This window comes from Marmota monax, unplaced genomic scaffold, assembly GCF_021218885.2.
Source record: "Marmota monax isolate L192 unplaced genomic scaffold, Marmota_monax_Labrador192_F-V1.1 WCK01_AAM20220418_F8-fsc00002, whole genome shotgun sequence".
NCBI lineage: Eukaryota > Metazoa > Chordata > Mammalia > Rodentia > Sciuridae > Marmota > Marmota monax.
Window position 1 is genome coordinate 15,803,499 of NW_026693571.1, and position 17,149 is coordinate 15,820,647.

Sequence of the window (17,149 nt, forward strand, 5' to 3'; positions counted from 1 at the left end):
GGAAGGCTTAAAAGAAATGAGAAAGGCAGAATCTACCGACCATCTCTATCTTCTCTCACCACAAGTAGAAGTAATTTCCTCTGATTGACCCCAGTCATTTCTCTATTGTATGTTGTTTTAGTCAGCTTTTTCACTGCTGTGACTAAATGACCCGACCAGCACAATTGTAGAGGAGGAAAAGTTTATTTGAGGGCTCCCAGTTTTACAGGTCCCAATCCATAGACACCAGGCTCCATTACTCAGGGCTCTAGGTGAGACAGGAACAATATGGCGGAAGAGTGTGACATAGGGAAGTGGCTTACATGGTAATCAGAAAGCAGAGAGAGGTTCCACTGGCCAGAAACAAATATATAACCCAATTCCCACCTCCTCCAGCCACACCTTAGCAATTCAGTTATCACTCAGTTAGTTAATCCTGATCAGAGGATTAAGTCACTGATGGGGTTAAGACTCATAAAACTGAATCATTTCTCCTCTGAAGCTTCTTGCATTATCTTACACATGAGCGCACATCCAAACCATAGCACAAGTCCCCTCAGATTGTTGCCTCCTCCTCAGGCCTTGCAGGTTCTCCCCTGCTCACTAAATCTTCATCTGTATAATTGTCGTATACTACACTTGTGAATCACACATAGATATGGAGCGCAATGTGACTTTTAGCATTCTTGACCAGATGACACAAAGCACTAGATGATCATTAGTTCTTATGGTTTAGGGTCTTCGATCTTACCTTATCAATTTGTTTTTTCTTGTGCATGGCTTTGTAAATCATCTGTGTGTATCCTTGAGTACAAAATAAGATCCCTAACCGAAGAATCAGTATGATCCAACTTTTTTCATTCATTATCCTTTCAAGTCTGCTTAGGGCTCTGCACCAAGAAGTCCCTTAATTTCACCTGTATTTTTAGACTATGGTGATTTGAATGATTTATTTTTAAAAAAGTGTCTTCTTTTTTTCTTTTATAAAAGGAATGGTGATAGAAGTTTTAATACTCATCTGCCCCAAATCACTCATCAGGACTTCAAAGATTTTATCCATAAAGTGAGAGAGTGCACTTGCTCATGCATAAGGTCCCTTCCTAGTCTAGTGTAAATAGTCAGTGTCAGAATTCTTGCTCTTGAGGATGAGCTCAGGCAAGTTAGTGACCACATTTTCTAAAAATGATGCTCACCATTACTATGGGAGGAAGAATACTGACCCTTAAAATCTCTGACAACTTAGACCATAATTCATTTGTTATTTTTAAAAATTGCACAGTAGTTTAGCCATATAAGATTTTTCTTGTCAAGTTAGCTCATGATGGATAGATTTCTGCTCCGCCAGCCTTGATCATAGAAACTGTGTGGGAACAAGTATTATTTTCATTTTGGTGGACTGACTGACTGAGACTGCCTTTCCAGTTAATGCTAAGGGTGTTTGCAGACAACAAGCTGGGCATACTGGACAAACGCCTTATGCTATCTTGATCATCTTTTTATGGGTATTGCCACTACTCATGACTGTTTAGCATTGCCTTGACATGGTGGGAATTTTCATGTTACAGTTGATTTTTTTCAAATTCCAAACAAGTTCTGTCTCAACGTTCCTTATCTGTTATAAATCAGTGCTGTCTGTAAATCTACAGTCTAAGAAGCAGAACAATCATTGCTTTTAGTATTTTAGAGGGTAAACACCTCTAGCTGGACATAAGGTTTCCCTGCTGTATAGTGTCTGCCTTCAAGTCTCTGTGCTGTGATCATGAATTTATAGCAGACAGTTGATTTTATGAGACAATCTGTGAGTTTTACACATCAAAGTTAAATTATCAATACACCAAAAGCTTTCACATTGTCTTTCAAGGACTCTTGATGGTATATGTTCTCAGCTAGTTGAGATGTAACAGTTTCCCAAAATACCTGCACCACCGCTCAGTCTACCACCAGAGTTCTGGAAGGAAGCCATTGTGCTAGCAGTGAAGCAAGTGCTTGCTGTACCAAGAACTCTGTGGAGCTGAGCATGTGCACAGGATGGATGTCACTATCCATTACCCTCAACATTGCTTGGGGTTCCTCAGACATTCTTGTGATCCTGTGCTCAGCTCATCAAAATTCAGTCTGCAGAAAGGTGACCGTAGTGGAATGACCATTGCAGTGCACAGGATGAGAAACCCTTTAAAGAAATGTTAAAGTGTATCTCTGAAGAGAAAAAGCAGTCCTGTGAAATTCTAGAAAAATAGCACCAGATGGGCCAACCTGGCATATCACTATCAGTAGCAGCAAGAGATATTTTAAGCAATGAAAGCACTGGGGCAGTCTGCAACACAAAGAGAAAAAGACAGTGTTTTTTGTTCTTTTTTAACTTGGCTTAGTGTCTTAGCCTGTTTCATGCTGTTATAATAGAATACCACAGGCTGGGTAATTTATAAACAAGAGAAGTTTATTCACCTTACAGTTCTGGGGGCTGGGAAGTCCAAGAGCACAATACCAGCATCTGGTGAGAACCTTCATGCTGAGTCAATAACATGGCTAAAGCCAGCTTGTGAGAGTCACTGGGCAGAAACTGAATAGCACTCACCCTTTTTGTCAGGCACCCACTCCCACAATAACAGTATTAATCTATTCATGGCCTAAATGCCTCTTAAAGGTCCTACCTATTGACAAAGGCAATTAAACTTCAACCTAAGTTTTGGAGGGGACTTGAAACCATAGCCCTAAGCAAAATGGCTATGGATTTTAATCTTAGACTTGTTTTTAAATTCCAACTATTTAATTCGTTAGCTTATGTTGGAAAAGTCCTTAGCAACTTTGAACCTCAATTTTTAAAACTTTGTAAGATAGAAAAGAGAGTGTTTTGTTTGTAGAATCATTGTAATGATTTAGCACTAGCCTAATGTCCAGCATATACCACATAAGAAATAAATGGTCCAGTGCAAACAAATATCAATGTCTAAACCACAAATATAAGGATGGTTTTCATGTACATACAGTGGGAAGAAATTTGGCTTCAAAGTTTGTGTTTTCAGTTATGCTTATAACATCAGGATCTTTAAACAGAAGACTAAAATAATTGAGTAAAATATAAAAAGTTTTTCTCACTTGAAGTGGAAAATTGAAACTTTCAGGTTTTCCACACAATCCTGCAATGCTTAGAATGTGGAAAGACAGTGTCCCAGGAGTTTTCCTGTATAAATTTCCAGGGTGAGTACAGCTCGTGTTTTCTTGGTGCTGAGTAAACATGTCGATGAGTCTTGGCTGACTCAGGAGCTAGACCTCAGTTGAGAGAGGGCCACACATTGCATGATTGCAGAGGGCAGTATCTGGTAGGCCTCAATTCATCACAGCAGTGTATGTAACTTCTTAGAAGAATAAACCTGCTTCAAGGAAGGTAACAAGACCCAGGGATGAAGAGATACAGCTCACTTTGAAGCAGTAATCCTCCCAGTCCAGGGAATCCTGACTCAGGAGGGAAAGGGTGAATAGAAGCCACACTATGTAACATAAAAGAAGTAAAACTGTGAGATGCAACTTATTAGTTATATTAGTAAATGTTAAGTTACACTGTCAAAGACATTCCTTGCTTTGAGCAAAATAAAACAAGTCTAAAGAAGAGTAGAAGATTTGTATTTATCTTCTCATTAGGAAATGTATTTTTTGGTGCAACAAAGCTTACTGCTGGGGAGAGGGAATGGACGTGATGGCCACAAAAATATTATTAATCTATTCATGGCCTACATACCTCTTAAAAGTCATACCTATTGATGGTGTAACAAAGGCAATTAAACCTCGACCTAAGTTTTGGAGGGGACTTGAAACCATAGCCCTAAGCAAAATGGTTATGAATTTTAATCTTAGACTTGAAAATGGCTATGGGACCTCAGAAGGAGACGATGAGCAAGACTCTTTTGGATTGAGTAACAGTGGCAATTAGGAAAGACCAAGCTATGAATACTGAGAACTGGATTCTTGTGAGGACCCCATCTTTAAATGATCTGACCTTGAGAAATGCTATGGCATCCCTTATAATTGTCAACTTTCCATCTGTACTATGTGGACTTTGAGGTTTCTTCCTGCTATTTAATTCTGTTCCCAGGAAGGGAACAGACAAACACGCAAAAATGAGTGATCAGTTTCCCCCCGAAACTTCAGGTGGGCACTTAAAAAAAAATTCTTTTTGTTCAACATGGTTCATGAACAGGACAAGAGTGGGACCGAGAGGCAGCAGAGTGCTGACATGATGGGGTGTCCTCTCAGGTAGGCAGGGAGCTTGAGCTTCTGAGCTGTCCCTGCCCTTCTCCAGGTCTGTGTATCATCTTCCAGTACGACATTCCAGGTCTGTCACCAACTCAGTGGGTGGCCAGTGGTTGGGATATTATGCTGATCACCTGAACTGCTGAGGACAGGGGACATCTAGGACATTGGGTGAGTGAGGATCATTGATTTCAGCCCTCCATTCTGAGTTTTCAAACTATAATTAAAAACAACACGAACTAAACAGAAAATGAAGTCATTTTACAATCGCCTGAATAGTTAAGAGTGCTCTGAGGGTACAGATGACAGACAGAAACAAAATGATAGGTCCAGTTTCCATGGCAATTCAGAGTAGAGCCACGAGGAAAAGGGAAAGTCATTTAGTTCCATCTCCTGCCTACGTGGGGCTCCTAAGGTGGCCAACCTGTCTTGGTTTAAACATTCCAGTGACAAGGGACATACTCAAGGAGCACATTTTCTTGTTTTGAGTTTCAAATTATATTTTGCTATAGTCCCAAATTCCCATATAGAAAATTATATTTTAAAATATTTCATTATATTCATAATGAAATGAATAGTAGCGTTTAAAAAATTCCATAGGATTGTTTTGGCAGTATTTATTTTGGGAACAGTTTATTTTTCTTTTGGCTTTGTCGGTTATTGAGCACTCACTATATGGGTACTGTGTTCAACATATCACCTCAATCCCATTTAACCCTCACAACAAGCTATGCAAAAGGGGTTGTTATATTCATTTTATGAATGAGTGCTTTGCCCCAAGAAACACCTATGGTTGACTGATGGAATGAGTTAGAAACAAAGAGTTGTAATTGCAAAGTTATCATGAAACAATGTTCCAGTTTATTTTTAACTATAGATACTTACAGTGTCAGTTTTATGAGAAGGATTTTGTTACTCAAATATGTCAGTAATCTTACATCACTTTAACCAAGGGAAAGACCAGTACTTACACAATTTTCTACTGAATCTGAGTTCCAAATTCCTGTTACATAAGCATGCTGCTTATCTTTTAAGAAGTCCATGGTAGAGTAATATACAGAGCAACATGTGTCTTATTTCATATGATAGGATACGAACTCAAGGGGTAGAATGTGTGGTGTAAGAAAGGAAAGAAACAATGACAGTTCTGGCTATGTGAAGGAATTACCGATAGGAAGGAGGGCATGTGAATTGCACTAGGAAAATCAAGTTGATGTCAGCAACACCAAGACACAGGAAGAGATGCAGTCCTAGACTTTATAAAATTTCCTTTATCCTTATGTAACTTCAGCATGAATCCTTGAAGGATGTACTTGAATGTGTGGTAGCCAGGAAATACAATGGCTGTGCTAACTCTATTGTCTCTCTTAGTAATGATTTTATGGCTGTTCCTGGCTGCTTGTTTGCTCTGATGTGCTCTCCCTTGCTGCATCATTGTCTGCGTGTGGAATAACTAATCCGTCACCCCCTCTCCTTAGCACCTGTCACTGCAGCTTTTAAGAGCTGTAAATGAGGACGGCACAGCTTATGCCCACACGGTTAAAATATTATTACAATCATTCAAGAAGAAAGGTTACTTTTCATTAATTTAATGTATGCCTACCTATCACTGACCTATATTTCTTGAGGTTGGCTCTACAAACCATATTTTGATATCAGGGAAAAACAAAGAAAATTTTAGAGACTGTTCCTCTGGTGCCCCAAACTGCTGTCTCATCTAGCAGTAGGAGTTTCTTTATGGTGAAACACAAGAATCCCTTCTTTTGAGATTTTGATGTGTGTGTGTGGCATTATAGGAAACATTTCTATTATATAACATCATTACATTATGGAATATATGTTGCATCTGATTTTTAAAAAAAAAATTAAAAATTCTGCTCAGAAAACTGGCCATGTTTGGGGGACTGTGATGACATTTAATTAACTGATTTATAAAATAAGCAAAACTCCCAGGTCTCTTTTGCTTCTTATCATCTTGGTATTTCCTTTGACGACATGCCAGACCTTCAAGTACTGTTCAGGGCTCCTTGCACCCTCAATCCAGTCACCTCCTTGGCAGTTTGGTAAAAGAGTTTCTGTCTGACAGGGTTCACCTCCTTTGTCCCAGGCATAATGATGTTTATCAAGGGCTTTGGTTGGACTTAACCTTCTCACTGTGTGTGGAAGTGCAAAGATCAAGATTCCACAAACGAACACCAGATTTGTCCTAATGTAAAAAGTACCTTGGTTATTTCTCCTGAGGTTTCATGAAGAACATGCTATGAGTTAACTATATTTCCCTCAATGGTACACTGAGGTTCTGATTCTTGGTACCTGTGAATACGACCTTATGTGGACACAGGGTCACTGAGTGTGACTTAGTGAAGAAGAGGTCATTCTGGATGAGAAGGTGCTTTACATGTATTGATCAATGTCCTTTTCATGAGGCCTTCTGAAGACACAGAGCCAAAGAGATATGCTGCAACATGACAGAGGTGATGTAGCTGTAAGCCAAGGGAAACCAAGAACTGCTGGCAACCATCAGAAGGAAGGAGAGAGAGAGAGAGAGAGAGAGAGAGAGAGAGAGAGAGAGAGAGAAAGAGCGAGCAGATCTGCCCTCAGAGGCTCCAGAAAGAACAAACTCCCATAGCACTTTGACTTCTTCTGGCCTCCATAAGTGTCAGAGAATAAATTTCTGTTGTTTAAGCCACCTCATTTGTGGTAATTTGTTACAATATCTATAGGAAACAAATACCAAAGGCAACAGGTACAAGATAATCAGAGGTATAAGAAACACTATGGTCAATGTATTTATCTCTCACAAAACCAATCAATAACAATGACTGGCAACTCAAGGCAAAATGTGGTATTATTAAATGACCACTAACCATGAGATTTCCAGAAGACAACCTCTACAATTTCAAAGGAATCACACCTCACAAATTCATGTAAAACTTGAAGTATCAGAGAAGTGGGCATCAACAGTCTGGGAAGAAAAGGAAATGAAAGAGATATGAATGGGAGAAGAAGAGTTCAAACTATTTTTGTGTGAACAACATGTTCTTGTATTTAGCAGACCAAAAATACTCCACTGGAAGACTTCTAGAGCTCATAAATTCAGTAAAGTAGCAGGATTAAAAACTCAACATCTATAAATCGTGTTCCTATACTCCAAAGATGAATTGACTGAAAAAACAATTAGAAAAATTACCTCGTTCACAATAACCTCAAAAAAATACTTGGGACTCAATCTAACAAAATAGGTGGAGGACTTCTATAATGAAAACTATAGAACCTAAAGAAAGAAGTTGAAGAAGACCTTAGAAGATGGAAAGACCTTCCATGTTCATGGATAAGCAGAATTAATATTGCCATGCTACCAAAAGTGCTATAGATTCAATGCAATTTCCATCAAAATTCCAATGACATTTTTCACAGAGATATAAAAAACAGTCATGGAATTCATTTGGAAGAATGAGACACCCAGAATAGCTAAAGCAATTCTTAGCAATAAAAATTAAGCAGGAGTCAGGTGCTGTGGCACACATCTGTAATCTCAGCGGCTTGGGAGGCTGAGACAGGAGGATCGAGAGTTGAAAGCCAGCCTCAGCAACAGCAAGGCATTAAGTAACTCAGTGAGACCCTGTCTCTAGGTAAAATACAAAAAATAGGGCTGAGGAATGTGGTTCAGTGGTTGAGTGCCCCTGAGTTCAATCTCTGTTACCCCTCCCACCAAAAAAGCGAAGTAGGAGGCATCACAATACTGGACCTCAAAGTATAATATGGACCTATAATAACAAAAACAGCATGAAACTGGCACCAAAACATGCATGAAGACCAGTGGAACAAATGACACAGAGACAACCCCACAAAAATACAGTTATCTCATACTAGACAAAAATGCTAAAAACATAGGTTGGAGGAAAGATGGCCTCTTTAACAAATGGTGCTGGGGAAAACTGGAAAACTATGTATAGTAAAAAGAAATTTAACACCTAATTCTCACCATGCACAAAACTCAACTCAAAAAATCTAGGAATTAGTCCAGAAATCCTGCACCTGCAAGAAGAAAATGTAGGTCTCACACTCTCACAGGTCAGGATCTAATTTCCTTAACAAGACTCATAAAGTGCAAGAAATAAAATATCAATAAATGGAATGACATCAAATTAAAAAGCTTCTGCACAGCAAAGGAAACAAGAGAATGAAGGGAGAACCAAGATAATGGGAGAAAATTAATGCCACCTGCTCCTCTAAATAGGGCATGAATATCCATAAGACATGGATATCCACAACTCAAAAAACTTTACACCAAAAAAAAAAAAAAACACAAAAAACTGAAAACAAAAACAAATAACCCTATCAATAAATGGGCAAAGGAACTAAACAGTCATTTCTCAAAATGAGAAATACAGATGGTTAACAAATTTATGAAAAAACATTCAATATCTCTAGCAATTGAGAAATGCTAGAGATTTTATCTCACTCCAGTTAGAATGGTTAACTATCAAGAATACAAGTAACAATGAATGTTGGTGAGGATGTGGGGGGAAAGTGACACTCATATATTGTTGGTGGGACTTGCAACCACTGTGGAAAGCAGTATGGAGATTCCCCCCCAAATAAGGAATGGAACCACCATCTAACCCAGCTATCCCACCCCTCAGTATATATCCTAAAGATTTAAAATCAGCATACTGAAGTAATGCAGCCACATCAATGTTTGTAGCAGCCAATTCAGAATAGCCAAGCCATGTCAATTGTGAACAAACCTAAATGCTCTTCAACAGATGCATAGATAAAGAGAATGTGGTATATTTACACAATGGAGTATTACTCAGCAATTAAAAGAATGAATATATGGCATTTGCCAGTAAATGGAAAGAACTGGAGACTATCATGCCAAGTGAAATAAGCCAGTCCTCAAATCAAAGATGGAGTGTTTTCTCTGATATGCAGAAAATAATATAAAATAAGTGGGGGAGAGTAAAAAAAGTGGAAGAATAGAAGAAAGATCAGTGGAGTAGACAAAGAAGAATAAAAGGAATAGAGGAAGGATGGGATAGGGAAAGACAGTGGAATGAATCTGACCTACTTTTCCTATGTACATATATGAATATACCACAGGGACTCTCATCATGTACATCCACAAGACACTAAAAACAAAAACTCTGTAAGTAAATAAAAGAAAGACCAGTAGAACAGAGGAAAGGGAAAGGGAGTTGGAGAAGGGGAGGGAAAGGGGAAGTACTGGCGACTGAATTAGAACCAATTATATTCAATGCTTTTATAATTATGTCACAACGAACTCTAATGTACAACTAAAAAGAATCAATTAAAAAAAAAAGTCCAGGGAAAGATTGGTTGTACAAGGAAGGTAGTCAGTGGCATGCTTTATGTGCTCTACTTGAGAACACTTTATTCTTTTAGCTACATGGATCCAGAAAAAAAAATTAATTCATGATACAAGGTCGATTACAAAATTTATTCTACCAATTTCTTCTCATCCACTTATTGTCTTGATAGAATGCTGCCATATTGTGGTCCTGACATTGACTGAGCAAGAACAGACACGCCTCAGTTGTGAGAAGGTTGTTCATTGTTTATTACAGTTTCAAGATTAACTGTTCAGCACAAGGCATTACCTATAAATATGACAAGAAATGGAAAAAGACAGATGGGAGCATTTTAATCCCTGCTTACCTATTATTTATGCCACCTTTGTTCTCAGACAAATAACATCAAGTTTATGGATCAAAGCGCACTGTTGTATCACCCCCAGGGTTCTTGCACATAGCAAAGTTTCAGGTAATGCAATTTCTTGTTTCATTTCTTTTCCATCGTCTCAGCCTTGGAGTCAGCATTAACTTTGACTCACCTCCAACCTTGCCATTCCATCTGTTTAAATAGGAGTAGGGTGCCCTCTATTGGTGCAGATGAGGGCACAAAATCATGCCTCGTTACTCTCATTAAAATTAAATATTAGTCCAAGAACTTTTTTTTCCCCATTGTTGGTCATTTCATTTAAAAAAGGTTAATAATGCCTCAATTTCTGATTTAATTTTATAAAAAACTCTCCCAGCATGAATGGGATATAACAGGCAGGAGTGTGGAAAGAGCATCAAGTCTTGGATTTGAAAATCAACTTAGCTATTTCTTAATTGTGAGAAAGTTTATTGACAGCTCTTAACTCCTCTTTTGCTAATAAATACTATAAAGAATTCCTGCCTTGTAGATTTGCTGTAACTAAGGATTGACATTCTTTTATCTGACAAATATTTATTGAGTAACTACTTTGTGCCAGTGTTTCATATAAAACTCTGTCTTCATGGAGTCTACAATACAGTGGATATGTCACCAAATCATACTTATATGCCAGGCACTCAATGATATTTATTTTATTGTTATTACTATTTTCATTATAACTACTATATAGAAATAATAAATGTAAAGTCCGGCTGAAATTTCACTTCTCTTCTTGAACAAAATCTACTGCATGCACGAGATAGTTCTTGACCTCTGGAAACTTCACTCTTAAATACAGGTAGTCACAGTAGTTAGAATATCACTAGTGCAATACAATGACTTGCATACTTAAATATAATATACTCTAACATTTGGGGCAATGTAATTACTTCTTAAAATTCAATTCAATTAAAATTAATAGTTAAGAGCCATGAATATATGGCCTAGCAGCAAGACAGTTATTTAAAAGCATTCATTAGATATCTACTTTGTTCTACAATGAAATATACTAATAGTGTGTGGTATCACTGGCCATAGATTACCTCTGAAATAAAAAGAGAAGTTCCACATTTTTTTGTTTATGAGCAGGCATTCATAAGGTTTTATTTTATAAATGTGCAAGGGATCTAAGCATAAAAACTGAAAAATACAAGACAAAATTCTTTAGAATTCTTTATATTGACATTAACTTAATTTTGTCTAGATTACAGAAGAAAAACTTGCCCAAATATCAATAGGGTTTTTTATTCTATTATTTCCTATGCAATTTAATTATCATCCTTAGTTTCCACATGCAAAAAGTAGAGTAATAATATTTTCTTCTACATGAGGCTATCAGAGCATAAGCAACTTTTTGAAAAAATTCAGACAGCATTTTTGTTTGATTCCTCTCTATAATCCATAAATGTCTGTATTATATAAGGGAGTAAATCTAAAATTTTTTTTCTTACAAAGGGACACTTTAAACTTATATATTTTAATTGAAAATTATAAAAATGTTTTAGATTTTGTTCAAGGAACTGTAGAATAAAAGTGTTCATAAAGTACTTCAACTTGAGATGCTAACCAGTAAAGCAAATGTCATTGTTATTTCTCATATTTTCTTGTTAACTGGAGTTTGGGCTAAAGTTTATAAAAATAGTCTATGATGAATAGAAAAATAATGTTATTATTAAATATAAAATTGCTTTTATTTTTATAAAAACATGTTTCTTCTATTTTTTTAAAAAACAACTATTTGTTCATAACCAAATTGTAAGATAAATAGATTTTTAAAATAATGTTTTCATTTTATCACATCTTTAGATGTACAGAAAAGTTGTAAGGATCCTGCAAAGGGTTCCCATATACCTCATACCCAGTGTCCCTGTTATTAATACCTAAGACAATAGGGCACCTTAGTCATGATAAACAAATCATCATTGATACATTCTATTAACTAATGTACACATTTTGTTCATATTTTCTTTCTTTCCACTTAATGTCTTCTCTCTGTTTCAAAATTCTAAGGTACTACACTGCATTTAATTGTCATGTCTCCCTTAGTTCCTCTTACCCATGACAGTTTGTTATGATTTAGATGAGGTGTCCCCCAAAGCTCATGTATGAGACAATGCAAGAAGGCTTTGAGGTGAAATTATTGGGTTACGAGAACCTCAACATAATCAATGCATTAATCCTCTGATAGGGATTAACTGGGTGGTAACCATAGGCTGATAGGATGTGGCTGGAGGAGGTGGTTCTTGCGGATGTGTTTCTGGGGTTTATATTTTGTCCTTGTTAAACAGAACTCTCTCTCTCTCTCTCTCTCTCTCTCTCTCTCTCTCTCTCTCTGCTTCCTGCTGCTGTATCCTGAGTTGCTTTCCTCCACCACACTCTTCCTACAAGATATTCTGCCTTACCTGGAGCCCAGAGCAATGGAGCTGGCCCTTCATGCACTGAGACCTCTGAAATTGTGAGCCCCAAGTAAATAAACTTTTCCTCCTCTGTTCTTATTAGTGTTTTGGGGGGTCACAGGAGTGAAAAAGCTCACTAAGACAGTTTCTCAGATTTCCCTCTCTTTGGTGACTTTATGCTCAGTTATTTTGTAGAAGGTTCCTCAAGAGGGAGTGGTCTAATGTATGAGAGTTGAAGGTCACGGAGGTGGACCACCATTCACGTCACTTCATGCCATATCAATGTTACATCCAATCATTGCTGATGTTGTCTTTGATCACCACACCAAGGCAGTGCTTTTCAGGTTTCTCCACAGTAAAGGTACTCCTCGCCACCTCTTCATACTGTACTCTTTAGAAGGAAATCATTGTGTGCAATTCAACTTTAAGGGTTTAAAATTTTTTAAAAAGGTTTAAATTTGACATGATATTTTTCTAATATGAAGCTATAATAAAATTTAGAAATATTGGATTTTCAAAGAAAAAGCATTAAGAAATTCATGCACAGAAGAGCGGTCTCCTTCCTTACCAAAGCACTCAGCTGGAAGTGATGATCCAAATGACAACAGGACTCATTAGACAATGCCCATCCCCAGGAATTGTGTCAATTTAGATCCCAGTTTCTCATAAAGTCTTCAGAATCTCAGGAATTCATATAGAGTGTTCATATACATTTGTTACTTCTTACTCTACTGTCCAAACATTTACCTACAGTGTATATTATAAGATTATTTTCCTGAAACTTAATAGTAATCGCACATCTTGAGAGGCTCATATATTTTGGAATTACTACTGCAAGAAACTAGAACAGCATAACGATGGAAAATCTCCACCAACATTCATTTTCTTCATCACTTTACCAGTCCCCTCATTCAGAGGCAAGGAGCATGGCAATCTGAGAAATTCCAGAAATTATATTCTTAGAAACTTACCTGTGTAGCACACATGAGTACACTCACACACAAACACACACACACACACACACACACACACACATACACACTTGGCTTACTTCCTTGAACTAATTTAGTTCACAGGTATTCTTGATCATGGTTAAATTGGTAAGATGCTTTTGAGACAATGTGATCTCAGATATGTTAAGACTTCTCTGTGGAATGTTTCATCCCTTATTTTATACCAGAACTTTATTTTGATAAATCCTATGTACTTCTTGATAAAGAAATTCTGGCTCAATATCAAATAATATTGAGTGATCATGTAATGAGAGGCACTCTGAAGCACACGTTCCTCTATCCTACACTTTTAAATCTACATACTGATCTTGTATATTTATTACATCTATTATTTAGACAAAAAAAAATGGAGACAGAGTGTATACTTTTGCTCATATCAAGGAATAGCCCTGTTCTCTACTGTCCAAAATGCTAATTCAGAGTTTAACATATATTCAAACAAATGATAAAATAATAGTTTTATTGAAAGTTTACCACATACCAGGAACTGCATTCACGGCTTCACATGTAATATCTCACTCAGTTCCCCAAGAATGTTATGCAATAGGTTCTACTAAAGTTCTTAATATTATGTTTGAGGAAATCAAAGCTGAGGGAGAATGTTAGATTGAGCTCTAATTTAATTCCCTCCCTCTATCCATGTTTTCTGCCTTCTTACTTGTAAGTCTGCAGTCCCTTCCCATACTGAATCTGTCCTCATAACTTGAATAGGCTAAGGATGAGTGGTAAGCTTGACACAAGCAGAAGCTTGAAAAAGTTTGCCTGTCTGTGTTCATCAAGAGAACATGCCCAGCTTGGTGTGGTGGCACACATCTACGATCTCAGCTACCCAGGAAACTGAGGTAGGAGGAGTTTTGCAAGTCTCAGGCCCAGCCTGGGCAAGACTCTGTCTCAAAATAAAATTAAAAGAACACTAGATACGTAGCTCAACGGCAGAGTGCTTGTGTAGCATGTGGGAGGCCCTGAGTTCAATGTAGCACCATAGGCAGGAAAGTAAAGAAAAGAAAGAAAAAGAAAACATGAGCAGGTCAGTCTGAGAATACAGGTGGGATGGTCCCCTGGGAAGATGCAGGAGACATGTGCAGTATCAAAGATGACATGGAGTAGAGAAAACCATCCTAGTGAAGACCATCCTCGAAAAGCCAGCTCCCAGTTCACTTGTCAGCTGACCATAGAGAAAAGGGTAAGCTGCAGACTCCAGGGATAGGGACAGGACAAGGGTGAGGAAAGAAAGGCATTGGCATTGGGTGCAAAGCTTAAGGAGGCTCAAAAAAGCTCCTGTGAAATAGGAACAAGTAATATTTAAGAAGAACATTATATTTATGTAAATAAATATTTGGTGCAATAATATAAAAAATCAAAATTGATATAAAATTCCACAGTGATTATTAAAGTGTTATTAAAGGGAGAAGTACTGATATTTCCTTTTGCCTCAGGTATATACAGCCTGGCACAGCAATGTTCAGCAGGACCACTCATCCAACCCAAGAGCTCAAGGAAAATAACAAATGATTTTTCATTTAAGCCACTATCATTTAGAGAATGTTTCCTACACATTGATACTAAACGGATTGAGAGGGATTAATTCTAAGGTCTCACAGGTAATACAAAGGGAAAAACATTTGTCTCTAAGACTAGTCTACCCCTAGTGCCACTAGCAACATTCACTGTGCCTCCATGATAGTGAAATGCCATTTCAGACAGAAGTAGAGGGTGCGGAGAGTATTAAGAATGAAGTTTTGCAGCAGAGACAATTTCCTAATATGATTGCTTTGATTTGGGGTTTATGTTGAATTTACTAGAGTATAATAAAACACTCCCTGCCATATTCTCTGGATTGAGAGCACTGTAAAGAAGATAAAATCTAAATCGAATATTTTATTAGCACAACTGAGTATCATTTATGAAGTTTGCATCCTGTTGCATGATAACATATCCCTCTGAGCAAGGATTCCCATGTTCAGGGAAGTTCTGCTGAGGGAGGTGCACAGGCCAAGGAAGCAGTATCTGGTTGGGACACTAATAGCACTCACTTTGTGAATTCTGGAAACTTTGGGTGTCAATCTGGTAGTAGTCCCTTAAGTTACAACAGTTTACAATTTTTGGTATCAGTCTCTTTTGGGTACCAGGGATTGAACCCAGGGATGCTCGCACCCCCTCCCCCCAACTTTTCTGAGACAGGGTCTTGCTAAGTTGCTTAGGTTGACCTTGAACTTGTGATCCTCTCACCTCAGTCTCCTGAGACTGGGATTACAGGCATGTGCTACTACATCTGGTGGTATCAATCTTTTTTATAAAGCTACTCTCATAATCAGCTCTTTTCAAAGTATTGGTAGCAGAAATGCTTAAAATTGAGTATGCTTATTCAAGTAATAAATAATACACAGTGTTTTATTTAATGTGCCAAAATGCAATGTGAAAATTAATAATAGAGTTAAACCAGTAATAATCATCCCTCGTATCTAGAATACATTAAACAATAGATTAATTTTTAAAAATAAATGAATAATCCTGCAAAGGAAGGAACTGTTACTTGAAAATGTATCGGCTGTGAATTTACATCCATTCTGGGAAATTTCCAATGACTGACAGGCAGGTAGAAATAAGTTCTTCAAACTATTTTATGTTTTTTTTTATCATAGATTCTTTTGATATACTGGAAGAGAATGATGAGCAAATGGGAGAAACTTTGGAATTCTTATATCACTGTCATATTAGTTGGTATGAGGTGAATAAAAATGATGTAGTACATTAATTTTAGTAGAATTATTCCAAAGAATATATATTAAGCATGATTATTTATATTTGGGGGTATTCAAGGATTTAATGTGAAAATTTACATTTTCTTGGTTTATGGGCTGAATTAATGAATTCTAAGGGACAAATTTGCAAACTCTAAATCTGAAATGTACATTGAAAGATAATATAAAATTATGCCACCTGGAGCTTTAATAAATCAAACTTCAAGCATCTATGCTTCTCCTTGAACTATCAGGCATATTTAATGAATTCAATTAAATGATGTATTCTTCTGTTAAGTTCTCACACATTGATCAATTTTTTACAAGATGGAAGATGTCATTCCTGAATCTGGTGAAAGATTTGATAAATATATACTTATAGCTCCCTTACCCTCTACACTCTCCCACTGTCCCTGAAACTGGCTGTTACTTTTTGTAGGTTTCTCATTCCTACACATTTGAGAGAATGTTAAAACACTAGTAAATATTCAGAAGTTACCAAGATCCTAAATTCAGGACAGATTACTCTAACAGCAAATATTCATCAAACTGAGACCATATTGGAGGACCACTTAGTCCTTAGGTGGGGTATGGTATCTCAAATCAGCGCCAAACAGGGTTGTGTAAATTTTTCCTTTATTTCCCTGAAAAAGCATCTGAAAAAGAGTTATTAAGTTATCACTTAGGTAATTCAACACACTTCTTTATCTTGTGTAAAGTGTAACCATGGAAATACATCTCCAATTTATAGAATCACTACTAAATTGGACCAAAAAATTAATTCATATTTCTGAGAGTTTTGAGAGTAACTTTTTTTTTTTTTTTGTACCAAGGATTAGACGCAGAGGTGCTAACCCACTGAGCTGTATCTCCAGCCCTTTTTATGTTTTATTTTGAGACAGGGGTTTGGCAAGTTGCTTTGAGCCTCATTAAGTTGCTGAGGCGGCTTTGAACTTGCAATCCGTCTGTCTCAGCTTCCAGAGATGCTGAGATTACAGGAATGTGTCACCTTGCCTAGTATCAGTAAATGCTTTCCCCTTCTAAATGT

The 17,149-nt window shown here is 37.2% G+C and overlaps 1 protein-coding gene across 2 annotated transcripts in view; it reads right to left on the minus strand.

The window, feature by feature from the left end:
* The window catches only part of Bank1 (B cell scaffold protein with ankyrin repeats 1), a 305,105-nt gene that overhangs the window by 138,329 nt on the left and 149,627 nt on the right, over nucleotides 1-17,149 (minus strand). The gene's annotated exons all lie outside the window — the stretch shown is intronic.